Genomic DNA, 12,849 nt, shown 5'->3' on the forward strand with positions numbered 1-12,849 from the left:
AAGGAAAATTCCAGCGGGGAAAATACTGTGCCTGTAGGAAAACATTTCCAAGGTCAAGGAGACAGAAAGCCAAGTTGGTCTCTGGAGTTTACCACCCTCTGGGTAAACATCCGCTGAGCAAAAGGCTCAGCACTCCATCCTGGCCAGGTCCTCAGGCTACTCTTAAACATACAGCTCTTCTTTTCTCTGCTTAGTCTGCTCGACATTCGAGTCACTAAAATACTCATATATTTATTGAGCACCTACCACGTATCACTGTCCTAGGTGCTGGTCCCAGTGAGAAATCCAACAGACAAGGCCAGTTGCTTCTTTTTAAATCAAATATGCAAAATATCTTGGAGAATGCCCAGGCACTTACCTGAAAGAAGAGAATGAAGAGCCAGTTCTTAAATATGGGTTTTTCTTGAAGGGGAAGCAACACATTTCTGAGCCTCTGTCGCTGCGTATACATGAAGAAATAACGGCCCACAGTAAGCCCATGGCTTAGTAGGGACAGCCATTAAGCTAGCATGCTCATCTACACAACACACTCACCCCAGGCAACTAAATTTTAAGAAGTGACAGAGAGGGAAAGTATGTAAGCAAAAAGGAAGGAAGGAAGGAGGAAAGGAGGACAAATGATTAACCAGTAGAGGAAAACAGTATTTGAGAGAAAGAAAGAATTTTAGCCAACAAAAGGATTTCTTTTTAGAGATATGCAAAATGGAGGCAGTTGACTTAAATTTCCACATCCAAGAAACACCTCATCGCTGTTATCTCCATGCACAGGTTCACCTTTTCGCACATTTTCCAAGACAGGCAGGAATCCAGGCCTCCAGCCCCCTGGGACCCCGCAGGCCAGTGCCTCCTCCTGGACGGTGGCCTCCGGCACAGCAGGTGTGTGCTAAGAACACTTTTGGCACTGGTATGGATTCCTGTCTGGGCTCCCAGCCTCCTGTCTGGTTCTGTTCCGACCCACTTCACAGTTCACAACAGCCATGCTGGAGAACGACTAAGACTGGTACGAATCCCATGGAAACGTGCTAGCATAAGCTTTGAAAGGTGTGAATTCATCCATCTCTCACCATTGAGGAAGGATGTAAAATAAAAATATGACTGTCACATCACACGTGAAAGGGACAAACGGGCTCTTTCATGAACAGAAGTAGAGGGTGAGAGAGAGGGTTCAGTCATCTGGAAAGACAAAAGGTCTTCAAAGCTGGGGCAGAATTTTTAGCTCTTTCCACTGATGGAGTGCCCACCCCCACCTGGACTGCCCGTGGGTGTCATGCCCAGAGCGAGGGCCACAGGAGGACCAGTATACTTGGGTGAAGCCATGCAGGTAGCCACACGGCATCAATCCCTGAAAAACTGTTTAGCAGAAAAGCTGTAGCTTTGCAAACCCCATTTCTGTCCAGCACTTCCGACAGTCAGACCCACAGAGGTTTTCTGGCCAAATAATAGCTGGAATAAAGGAAAGCAGGATGCCCCATTGAGGGACAGACCCTCCAAGGTGACCTCGGGAGTACAAGGAGCCACCTCCCCTTAGGTAGTAATGAAGCTGGAGAAGACCGTTACCTGTGGAGTTAGACTGACAGTCCACACCCCTGTAACTAACTGGTCCTGTAACACAAGAACAAGAGGGCACGCAGGAGAAATCCAAGGGCAACGATGCTGGGACAGATCAAAAGGGAAAACCTGGTATTTTAGGCCACGGACCACTTGTACACGTGATTCAGCCTTAGGAACTGATGGAACCAGATGGTTTCACTGGCTTTAAAAAGGGCTAGGTAATTGTATGACCATTAATATACTTATGTAGTTAAGATAATGCTATGTATTGACAGATCTCTCATTTAAAGCATGTGCTGATTGCCTGTGGACATCAGAAGGGACCCCATCCTCTAGTCAGAAACGCTCCCCCACCTGTTCTGCTGGTTTCCTGTCTTCTTGGTGATTTACTCCGAAGTCCTGAGCAGCCAAGGGACATCTCCAAAGCCTGTGAACTGGGTTACAGGACGAATTCACGTGTGTTGGGGGAAATCCTGGTAGTTTTTGGAGAATGGGGATTTCATCTAAACCTCTCTATTTCCAACATAATACAAAAGCTTTTCAATAGGGAAGGACCTCAGATAACATATCCCCTGTAGCTTCTTTTTATACTTGAGGCTGCTAAGGTTCAGAAATTTTCTCAAGATTGTACAGTTGGTTAGCAGCCTAGGGCATATTAAAAATCTCTAGTTCTTAAAGTGTATCATTTTAGAATATGATAGGCCATGGCCATCATGGAAGATCATTTTGTTTATTCCAGTTCTGGTACTGCAAACAAGACAGAAGCTGAGTTGTGAGATGGTGAGTGACACCAGAGGAACAGGGCTGATCTTACAGATATATACACCTGCCAAAAGTGCAGTCTTCCTTCATCCTTTTCTTCCATCTATTTTGCCCGATTGATTTTAGAAACAGGTTTCCACACTCTCAGTAGGAAGGAAACAAGTGAGAGAAAAGGCAGGTGCTCCACCCTGTGGGTGTCCTGAACAGAAGGGCTTGGGGCCGGGGGCTGGCGGTTCCTCCCCTCCTGCAACGTGTTTTCTCTTCTTTTCTCTTCTTCGGGGGCACACAGCCACCTACACAAAGACTCTACTTCCCAGTCTTCCTTGTGACCGAGTTTGGCCCCAAGGCTAGGTTCTCACCAAAGGGACCTGATGAGAAATGTTGTTCAAAACTTCCAGGTCACCTAATTAAAGATAATGTAGTGTCACTCCCACTTCCCCTTCTAGCTATCCTGCAGTAAGGAAAGCCTCATGTTGAGGTGACAAGTGGTCCCCATCAGCCTGAGACCCTGGGGGAGTGAATCAGAGTCCGCTCACGACTGGGAACTGAACTTGAGTCTGCTTTAAGCCATGTCTTTGGAATCTCTTTATTATACCTGTGGAGCTTTCCCCTTCACTCGTATAACTGCAATCGCTGCCACTGGGACAATTTCGGGCGAGTCAGGGAAACACCCACAGGCTGCAGTGTCTACCTGTTGTTTCCTTTGCTTGCCCAGCATTTATCTACATCTGTGCAGCACACCCACCCTCGGGAGTAACATCTGTGTGTGGGAGGGTCAGGTTAGACTGTGTCCAATGCTGCCTATCGATCTCCATTCTAGCTGTGTGACACAGGCACAACCGACTGGCCGCGTTTTCCATCCCGCTGTCTGTGGTGATCATCGCAGTGAGAGGCAACCAATCCCAAAGACCCAGGGGAGAGCTCTTGGGTTTACACCTGAGCTGGCAGGAGAAAATAAGGAGTGCTCAACGGGCACGAGGTAAGCTGGGAGAAGCTGGCTGCTTTCTAACACTGCTCCTATGAGGGTGCCTGAGAATAAGGCCACAGCAGGGAAAAGGACAGACAGATACGTGACACTCTTACTTCAAGTAAGCTGCAAATCTATTGTGTATTAAAAGCTGCAACTGGGATACAGCTTGACTGTGTAACAAGGTGAGTGAAAATATTTTTTAACCTAAAATAGTTTGAACTGGCTGGCTGTTTCCTGTGATCAAGATCATTTTTATTCACTATGGATTCCTTAGTAAGATTATTCTGTTCGAACTGGTTGTTCAGTAAAGGGGTGGACACGGCAAAAAGTCTTCCTTCCATGAGATAACCCATCCAGCTGACGGGGACCCCCTGAAATCCTGTATTCAAAGGATTCCAGCCCTAGGTCCGAGTCCAGCGGGAAAGGACAGCGGGATCTAATAATACCCTCACGGATGTCATACAGGACTTGGTTCTCATGTGCGAGATGTTTCCCATCCTTGTTTTAAGGCATTTTTAGTTTCATGTGGCAAAAACCTAGATGTATGCAGGGGCTTCATTTTTTTATATTATGATACAATGGTAAATTCTTTGGGGGCACATCTTTAGTCATGGACCAATTCGCCCTCTCCATGCTGTGTTTATGGTCCATAATTTCAATTGATTTTTCTCATGCAGAATAAACAAATTAATTAGCAGACATGCACATAAATCACAAATTGCTAGTATGTGATATATGTGTTAGCACAAACCGTGACTTTGCACTGGCTGTGTTTTCTGTCAGGAGTAAAAGAAACTTATCAGACTATTTTTTCATGTTGTTTCTCAGAATATGGTAAACAGACAAACCCAACAAGGTATTTAAAACTCCACGCCACAGTAAGTCCACAGCAAGGGTCCGAATCTCTCACATGTACTGACAGGGAAGACTCACCCTATCTTATCAGCATCCGATCCTGTACCTTCTGCCATATCTTCTGTGTTTCTGACTCAGGTAGTGTCATCAGTTTATGCTAAAACATTTAAAGGCACATAACCAGACGTAACTCTTACATTGCCCATATACAGGCAGGCCCCGTATAACATGGCGCTTCTATAACACGGTTTCGCTCTAACATGGTTCAAGACTTAGAGAAATCCCTGAACAACACAGAGCATAATAAGAGCTTTCAAGAGCAAAAAATATCTCATCCGAAATTAGGTAAATCCCTGAATAACACGGAACGTAATAAGAGCTTTTAAGAGTAAAAACTATCTCATTTGAAATTTTCGAGCGTGGATGTCATATCAGATTTGACTGCAGAATTTTAAAATTTATTAGAATTTTAAATCCATTTTGTTCATGGAGTATTAAGTTCAGAGGATGAAGGTATCTTGTCAAAATAAAAAAAAAAAAAAACGCCCTTGGTTAATGGTGCTTATTAGTGATGATGAAGAAAACATTGTTTAATACATATTAGTATGTTATACTTTTGGTGAAAATTCCTTTAATAAAGATATTTCTCTTAATTATAAAAATATAATAGTATGTGTTTTTTAATTTTTTGAAACTGACCCCCTTTTTTGTACTAGTTCTTTGTTTCGTATAACCCTGATTCACATAACATGGCATTTTTTAGGAACCTAACAACTGTGATATAGGAGGGTTATCTGTATAGTGTTTCCTCCAAAAAGGCCCAATTTATTGGTTCACATTTTCTTTTCCTATTGCTTAGTCCATCCACCTTAATATAAATGTGAAACTAGTTTGAAAAATTTCCTAACTTGCATAAAGAAGCCATCTTAAGAGTATTTTTTTAAATGAAGCACATTTGAGTGTCTCAGCTACGTGTAAAGGAGAAACTTTGATGACAAAAGTCTGAAATATCCCAGAATCCCTAAAATATTAAGATACAGTCATCCAATGATGACATACATAATTTAGAAGCATACTGAATATATTCAATGTAGATAATAATGAATAAACACAGAATACAAATCAAATTAAATACCTTGATAATATTTTTGCTAATAAAAAAGCAAAGCCAAATATAATTGCATTACCCAGTTTTAAGGTAGACGCCATTTTAGAAACTATTCATGTACTAGTAAAACTATTTTAAGAAAAAAATACATATTATATATTAAAATTTCATGACAAAATTATCAGTTATATTCAGTAAATTTAAAAGCATCCATGGAGATGGACCTTGCCATTTCACTGCTCAGTCTCCATACAATATAAATAGCCTGAAACACAGGTAACTCTCTATGCCCATAGATAGTCAATGACAAAATTAATTATAAATATGTAGGAACATAATTACTATGTGGAATCATTTATAATTGTTAGTATTTGCCCATTTCTGACCTGCAAAAGTAGCAATTTCACACTGTTCTGCCTAATAAATCCTTCTGTAACCTTACGATGAAAAGGTCTAAAGTTATGTTTTTAAACATTTGTAATATAAGAAATTATTTCCATAAAGTTGTGGACATCTAGAGATGGTTTCTTTCAGGTCCAACCCTCCCGCAGATCCGAACTATCAAGCAGAGAGAAGTACAGATTAGAACACCTGAAAGCCTGGGAAGAGAGGCGCTGCACGGGGACAACTGAAGGAAGGGGGTGACCCTGGCGGACTTTCCTGCTCCTTGGCGAGCAGGACCCAGTCTGTCCACGCCACGTGGATAAAATAAGAAAAGAAAACGTGCAGACTTACAGGCTTGAAGAAACAGAGAATACAATCTTCGCAACCAGACCAGCTAGACAATGAGAGGGGAAATCCTACAAGAAGGGAGCCAGATGAAGGGAGCCCCGAGTTGCCCACGCCTGGCCGTCCTCTGACATACACACTGACAGGACCGTCCCCAAACTACTCTGAGCTTCAGCCATCCACTGCCAAGGAGACTGTGGTTTGATCTCAGCTACCTTCATGGCCAGCTAAGAAAAATCAAAATCAGTATTATCTGGAGAACATCGCAGAATCCACAATCTCTACAATGCCCGGAAAACTCCACATGCCTTAACATACGATTCCACACATGCTCTGTACTCAAAGAGAAGACAATGGAGGTTGAAGTAAAGCGTGAGTATAATTATGCTGAAGGAAATGAAAGAAGATATTCTCAAAATGAATATAAAATTAGGAAACCTAACCCGAGAAATAGAATCTCTAAAAAAAGAACCAATGGGAAATTCTAGATTTGAAAAACACAATGTCTGAAACAAAGCATGTTGATGAGCTCACAGCAGTATAGACATGACAAAGAGAAAGATCAGTGGATACGAGGTTTTATCAATAAACTTTTTCCCACCTGAAAGAGAGTGAAAAGAATAGGGAGAGAAAATGAATACCGTGTCAAACCATTTAATCTGTGTGTAACTGGAGTCCCAAAAGAAGAGAGAGAGAGATGGATCTCGAGATTATTATGCTAAATGACACAAGTCAGACAGAAGAAGTCCAGAACCATATGACTTCACTGACATGTGGGACATAGAAATGAAGGCTACAAAAGAACAAGACAAACGAAGAAACACTCATAGACACGGACACAGTGTAGGGTTACCAGAGGGTAAAGGTGGGGGTGGTAGATGAGGGTAAAAGGGATGAAATATATGGTGATGGAAGGAAGGAGAACTGACACTGGGTGGTGAGCACACAATGTGATATACAGATGATGTAACACAGAATTGTACACTTGAAACCTAGGTAATTTTACTAAGCATTGTCACCACAATAAATTTAATTAAAATATATACTTGAAGAAATAATGGCAGAAAATTTACCAAAAGTAGTGAAAGTCAGAAATGTACACATCCAGGGCCCTTCAAGACAAATACAGAGAAAGCCCCACGTAGACACACAATAGTCAAGCTGCTAAACAACAAAGATTTAAAAAAAAAAAACCTTGAAAGAGGACAGAAAAGCAACACATTACATACAGGTGAACAGCACGTTTACAGTGCTGCGGGGAAAAGAGATCAACCTAGAATTCTAGATCCAGTGACCATATTCTTCAAGTATGAAGGCAAATAAAGATAGTTCCAGATAAAAGAAAACTAAAGAGGGGTTATCGCTCAGAGCCGCCCCGCAAGAAACACTAAATCTAAGGGAAATGATACCAGGTGAAACTCGGATCTTTAGAAAGAAATGAAAAGCACTGGAAATGATAAACGTAAAATATTTTTAAATGGTAAATATAAAAGACTATTTTTCTTTCAAATTACTTAAAGTATATATGACTGTTTAAACCAAAAAGTCCTAGCTCTGGCTTTCAATAAAACTGACAATTCCCTAAACTCAAGAGAAGATACACATTATCTCATGTACGTAAAATACCATTTCAGATGTGAAGATAGGCCTCAATAATCTGTATTTCCTGAATAAAAATGCAGCAGCTTTCATGCTGCTGATTTCACCCAGTGTAGTTCATTATTAGCACGACTACAGAGTCTGCAGAGATTTTGCAGAAAGATCAGCCCAATTAGAGGAAAAAGAGCATCCTCTCCCCAGATCTAAATTTTGCATCATTATCTCTCTAGGAAGAGATCATTAAATTATGATTTAGTCACAGGGCTCTTTCCTGAGTGGAATGCACAACACCTACCATCTGCATGTGAAAACAAAGTAGAATAAATACAGCTAGTCCACTTAATAGTAAAATAACAGAACGTAATATTTACCTACATTTGAATGAATGGTTTCCGGGGAGGTATAAAACAGCTCCCTGCCCAACGTAATGTATTTTTCCTACTGTGCATGCCCAAAGGGAAACTGTTTTTGGTGAAAACACTTAGGACTGATTACTTGATACATATCTTCCACACAAGGTAATTAAGGATTCTTACAGAGCAAACATGGGTCCTTTGCATTATCCCAGTGGAAGATGCATTTGGGGGCAGCTGGGTTTTGATGATCAGAACCACACTGATCACTGAAGGCCAGACACAAAGATTATGAAGTGAGAAAAGAAGGTTTCTCTTATGGAAATTCACCCACTGTCATATCATATCCATTCTTCGTGCAACAGTTGGATATCATGAGCAGAAGAAAGATGACATTTTAAATTTTTCATAATGACCTAAGAACCAGCAATTGTAAAAGCATAATGCGTAATGATTTTTTGTGAATTTTGAAGACATTGACAAATGATAACGGTCCAGTTTAAAGAGAGAACAAGACGGAATACATAAATGTAAGTTTGCTGTATATTCCTAAAATTTTTCTTTATGAAGTAAATATTTAGAGGATACTGTGCTTTTTAACACATATAACAATAGCACAGATACAATGTACATACACAGAAAACACAATTCTCCATTAAGTGCTACTCAAATAAAATGGAAAAAAAAAAGTTTTTATAAACTGATAGTATCTGGAAGCCTAGTTATATGTCTTTAATTCACACGACCTCTCCAAAATTTAGATACAGCAAAAATCTAAAATGCTCACCAAAATATCTAATGAAGGAAAATAATAAACTTCTGAAAAACTTAAAATGCCATTGAGATAAACTTCATTTTGATAGGAAGTTAATATATTTGCTAGGGATAAATTACAAAGCCTTATGGACTAATTTTTCCTGGAATGATTTAAATATCAAATTCCGGTGCCAGATTTTGAAAGTGTCGCTGGCAATTAAATTCTGTGGAAGTTTGTGAATAAAGCCAAGCATATGTCCCACACTTGACGAATTACACACAGGCACTTCCATGCCAACCTGCAAACCCTCCAGAAGAATTTATTCAGGCCATAACTCGACCCTGATGACAGAGCAAACCAACATAAAATGGGGACTTTCCCAAAGAGGTTATTTATGGAGGGTCGGAAGAGGTTCCCCATAAAATGATGGGGAAGTCTCACTTTTCTGTTTTATAGTTACTCTAATAAACTCCTATCCTTTAAGGGGTCGAGTTTTCTCACCATCATGTGATCTCAGATGGAAGGGGAAACAGCCCTTGTTAGAATCATCTCAAAGAGGGAAAATAAAGTGTGTTCTCTAACAGAGACTGTGCTTTTGTTCACATCCTTCGCAAATGACTGAGCCTCCTTGGGAACGGGTTGTTAAACGGAATTCTCAGTAGGTGTGGTCTTGTATGTCTGTTGAAGATGGATGGCTTTGTTTTTGCTCTTGATTCCCAAGAGATTAGGCTTCACTAAAGGATAGAGAGCGTTTTGCTTAACAGGGCATGCAGTGTGTGTTAAATCAGAGAAGTGCGCTGTTACGTCAGAGAAATCACAGGCCTAAAACATGAGCATTCAGTCTTCCCTAAACAGAAGTAACAGGGAGAGAGGAAAGGAAAAGCAAACAAAACTGCCTCATTCGTACAAAAATGCTTCATCTAAAAACACACGCTTGTACCTCTACTTCCCATTGCTTGAGAAATAAATAACCCTATCAATAAAATATGTGGTGTACTACAGTCAAATGGAGACACAACCAAAGAAAAAAGATCCTAAAAGTATAAAAGGAACTGGAAAATAAACACACGCAATTGACAGCCAGATGCATTTCTGTGGCCCTCAGCTTTGGCGAGTACTTCTTGGGCCCTGCAAGCAAAGGACCAGGGGACACAAGTCCATACACTTTGTGACACTTGTCCATACACATTGTCTCAGGGTAAGTAACAGTGGGAATGCCACTGGACTGACCACCAAATACAGCCACACACACATAATGTGTACGTGGCAGGCAGGGTGTATCCCTGGCACAAGAACAATCCATTTCCTAGTGCTGGAAGAAATGGAACTTTAGTAGGTTTTAAGATTTCCTCTGCAAATAGAGCAGAAAGGTGAAAATAGCAAAGGCCGCCCGGTTTAGCTTAAACGAGCAGGTTCCTTTCTGTGTCTCCAGGAGGAGAGATTCACTGCCTTGATCAGAGCCTAATCCCGACCTGTCCTGTGCAGACTCAGCTCAGCTGTGACAGGGATGCTTTCATCTCCAATGTGGCTCTGCTCTGTCCTGCTGGCAGGACGCTCGGCAAGTGAGGGGCAGTAGGACATCCTGCCAGTTGCCGGAAAGCAACGCACTCTGCCAGGCCAATGCCCAGGCTCCCAGGACAAAGGGGGTTTCCTATCACAGGTGCACACCAGTCACACAGGTAAGGTACCCCAAAGGCTGACTTGTCTTCCCTCCATGCCTCAAAGCTGTTCCAGTCTGATTCTTACAACCATTTCACCGAGACCCTTTGTGAGTGCAGACATGGCATCGTAGATGGCCAATGAAGCAAATGTATTTTATTCCGAGAGGTAAACTACGTTAAATGGTCCCTTGGCCTTTCAACTTGAGTATCTGATCAAAACAACAAAAGCAACAAAGTCTCATTTAAATGAAATGATTTCTTCTGGTGATGGAGAAAATGGTGGTGGTGTTCACATATAAGCAGAATTTAGCAGAATAATCAAGTGCTTCTTCACTGGGAAGCCTGAATCTCAGGATTGGAATTAGTGATTTTGGACTTAAATTTTACAGCAGTGAAGATGAGGTAGCTGATATCTGTCATCTTTTTGTCTCATAACAAAGCACCACACACATTTTAAAATCACAAATTAGCCTTGATTTAATGGTACAGAATGTAACCATGCAATAAAATGACAAAACAAATATCTCTCCATAAAATGAAGTGATCCAAAAAATTTCTCAATCGCTTGCTTTAATCAAAAAAGTTACATTTCAATAAATGATCAAGTGTTTGCTAAATACTTACCATGTGCCAAAAATAAGGAGTCTGGAACAAGACAGAGTTCACTCTTGCTCCACTTGGGACAATGCAATATATAAATAAGAAACAATGAGATAATTGGCCTTAATTGAGTTCAGGCTAGACGTGCACATGGGAACGAAGAAGGGATCATTCCAAGACTTTCAGTTACTTTAAATCATTGACCCATCCTATTTCTCCCCGACTCAAAAGTATAACATGTCTCCTTATTGACAAGAGGAGGAAGCCCACAGTCTCGGCTTCTTAGCACCACCACACTCAGTCCTCCTAGCACCTGCCTCTCACAAACACAAGACCTGTGTGCACTGGGCTGGTGAGTATGCCGGCTCCAGGGCCACAGCCAACCTACTGTCCTCAATCGCTGTAGTTCTAGATGACTCATCTTCGTTCTTAGCATGTATAGCTGTGTCATAGGAATTTCCTTCCAGTTTTTTTTTTTTAAATTTCCTTCCAGTTTTTAATTAATCATAATAATGACAATAAACAAGCTAACACTGTTGACTTTCTCCTGTATGTGTGGTACAGTACTAAGGCCATTACCTACTTCACACTCACAAAACATCCATAAGTACGTACTAGGATGACCCATTTTCCACTCGAGAAAGTGAGTCATGGGGAGGTTAAGTCAATTGTATAAAGTTACAGGAAGTGACGGATACAAGCCTTCAACAAAAGACAGTTTGATTCCATAATATATGCACGTGATCAATGTCTAGGGTTCCCCGAGAGAAAATACATCTTAAAAAGCCAGGAGTGGACTGGTATTTCATGTATCCCTCACAGTGAATACTACAGACTAGTTGGCCCATAGTAGGGCCTTCATGGACTGACGAGTGGATAGATGGATGGATGGACGAGTGGATGATTCATGAAGGGAAGGACAGGACTTGAGAACTGAATGAATATGAGAGGAGAAGCGAGAGAGTAGAGAATGGCTTAAACGTTTTAAATCTGAGAAACTGAGGCAATAGTGGCAAGTTAGAAGACAAGTCAAATTTCACAAAACGCCATCAGTTTGGTTTTGGACATGCTTCCATAAGGCTGAGATACGCTCATAGATATATCACACAATCAGAAAGTTGCCAAAGAGGGATTCTGAAGCATGGAACCTAAGGATTTTAATTTACGTGTTTTGGGGTTGTTGAGAGTTGCTGTTGTGAAAGAATCCTCAGGAGTGTGAGTGTTGGGAGAAAAGGTACAGGGGTAAGCCATGTCTGCCATCACGTTGGAGGAGTCAAAGATAGAAAGCCATGACATTTTATGAAGAAGAAAACATTGAAATGGTAAGAGCAAAACAGAAAATACTGAGCCTTATGTCACGGCAGAACGTTACAGCATGTCAAAGAAAGGGCACTGGTAATATTAAATAAATACAAGGCTTGAGCCAAAAACATTATCATTGACTTTGCTGATATTTTGGTAGCATAATGATTCTAGAAATTGCATGAAGGATAGAATTATGGAAAACAATTAAAATATTAATAAACTATTATCAAGCTCTGACTGAGCACCAAGCCGTGATCCACGTAGATGAACTCACTAAATCCACACAAAAATAAACAAACCTCTGAGTGTGATACCGTGGTTATGCCAACGCTAAGAATGAAGAAAGTGGGCCTGCGGTAGGCCAAGGGGGGCTGAGTCACGGTCTGAGACCTGAACTTGGATCTGTCTGATTCCCACATGCTTTATGGCCCAAATTGGCAGATCTGAAAAATATACTAGAAGAGACAGCAACACCCCGAGAAGGCACGTATGCCATAAAGGAGACAGGCCAGCACAGAGAGGCAAAGTGGGGATGAGAGCTGGAAACAGGTGAGGACGAGATTCCTCGGGATCTAAGAGACAGTGAAATCAAGGTGGCT

This window comes from Rhinolophus hipposideros, assembly GCF_964194185.1.
Source record: "Rhinolophus hipposideros genome assembly, chromosome: 14".
NCBI classification, from domain to species: domain Eukaryota; kingdom Metazoa; phylum Chordata; class Mammalia; order Chiroptera; family Rhinolophidae; genus Rhinolophus; species Rhinolophus hipposideros.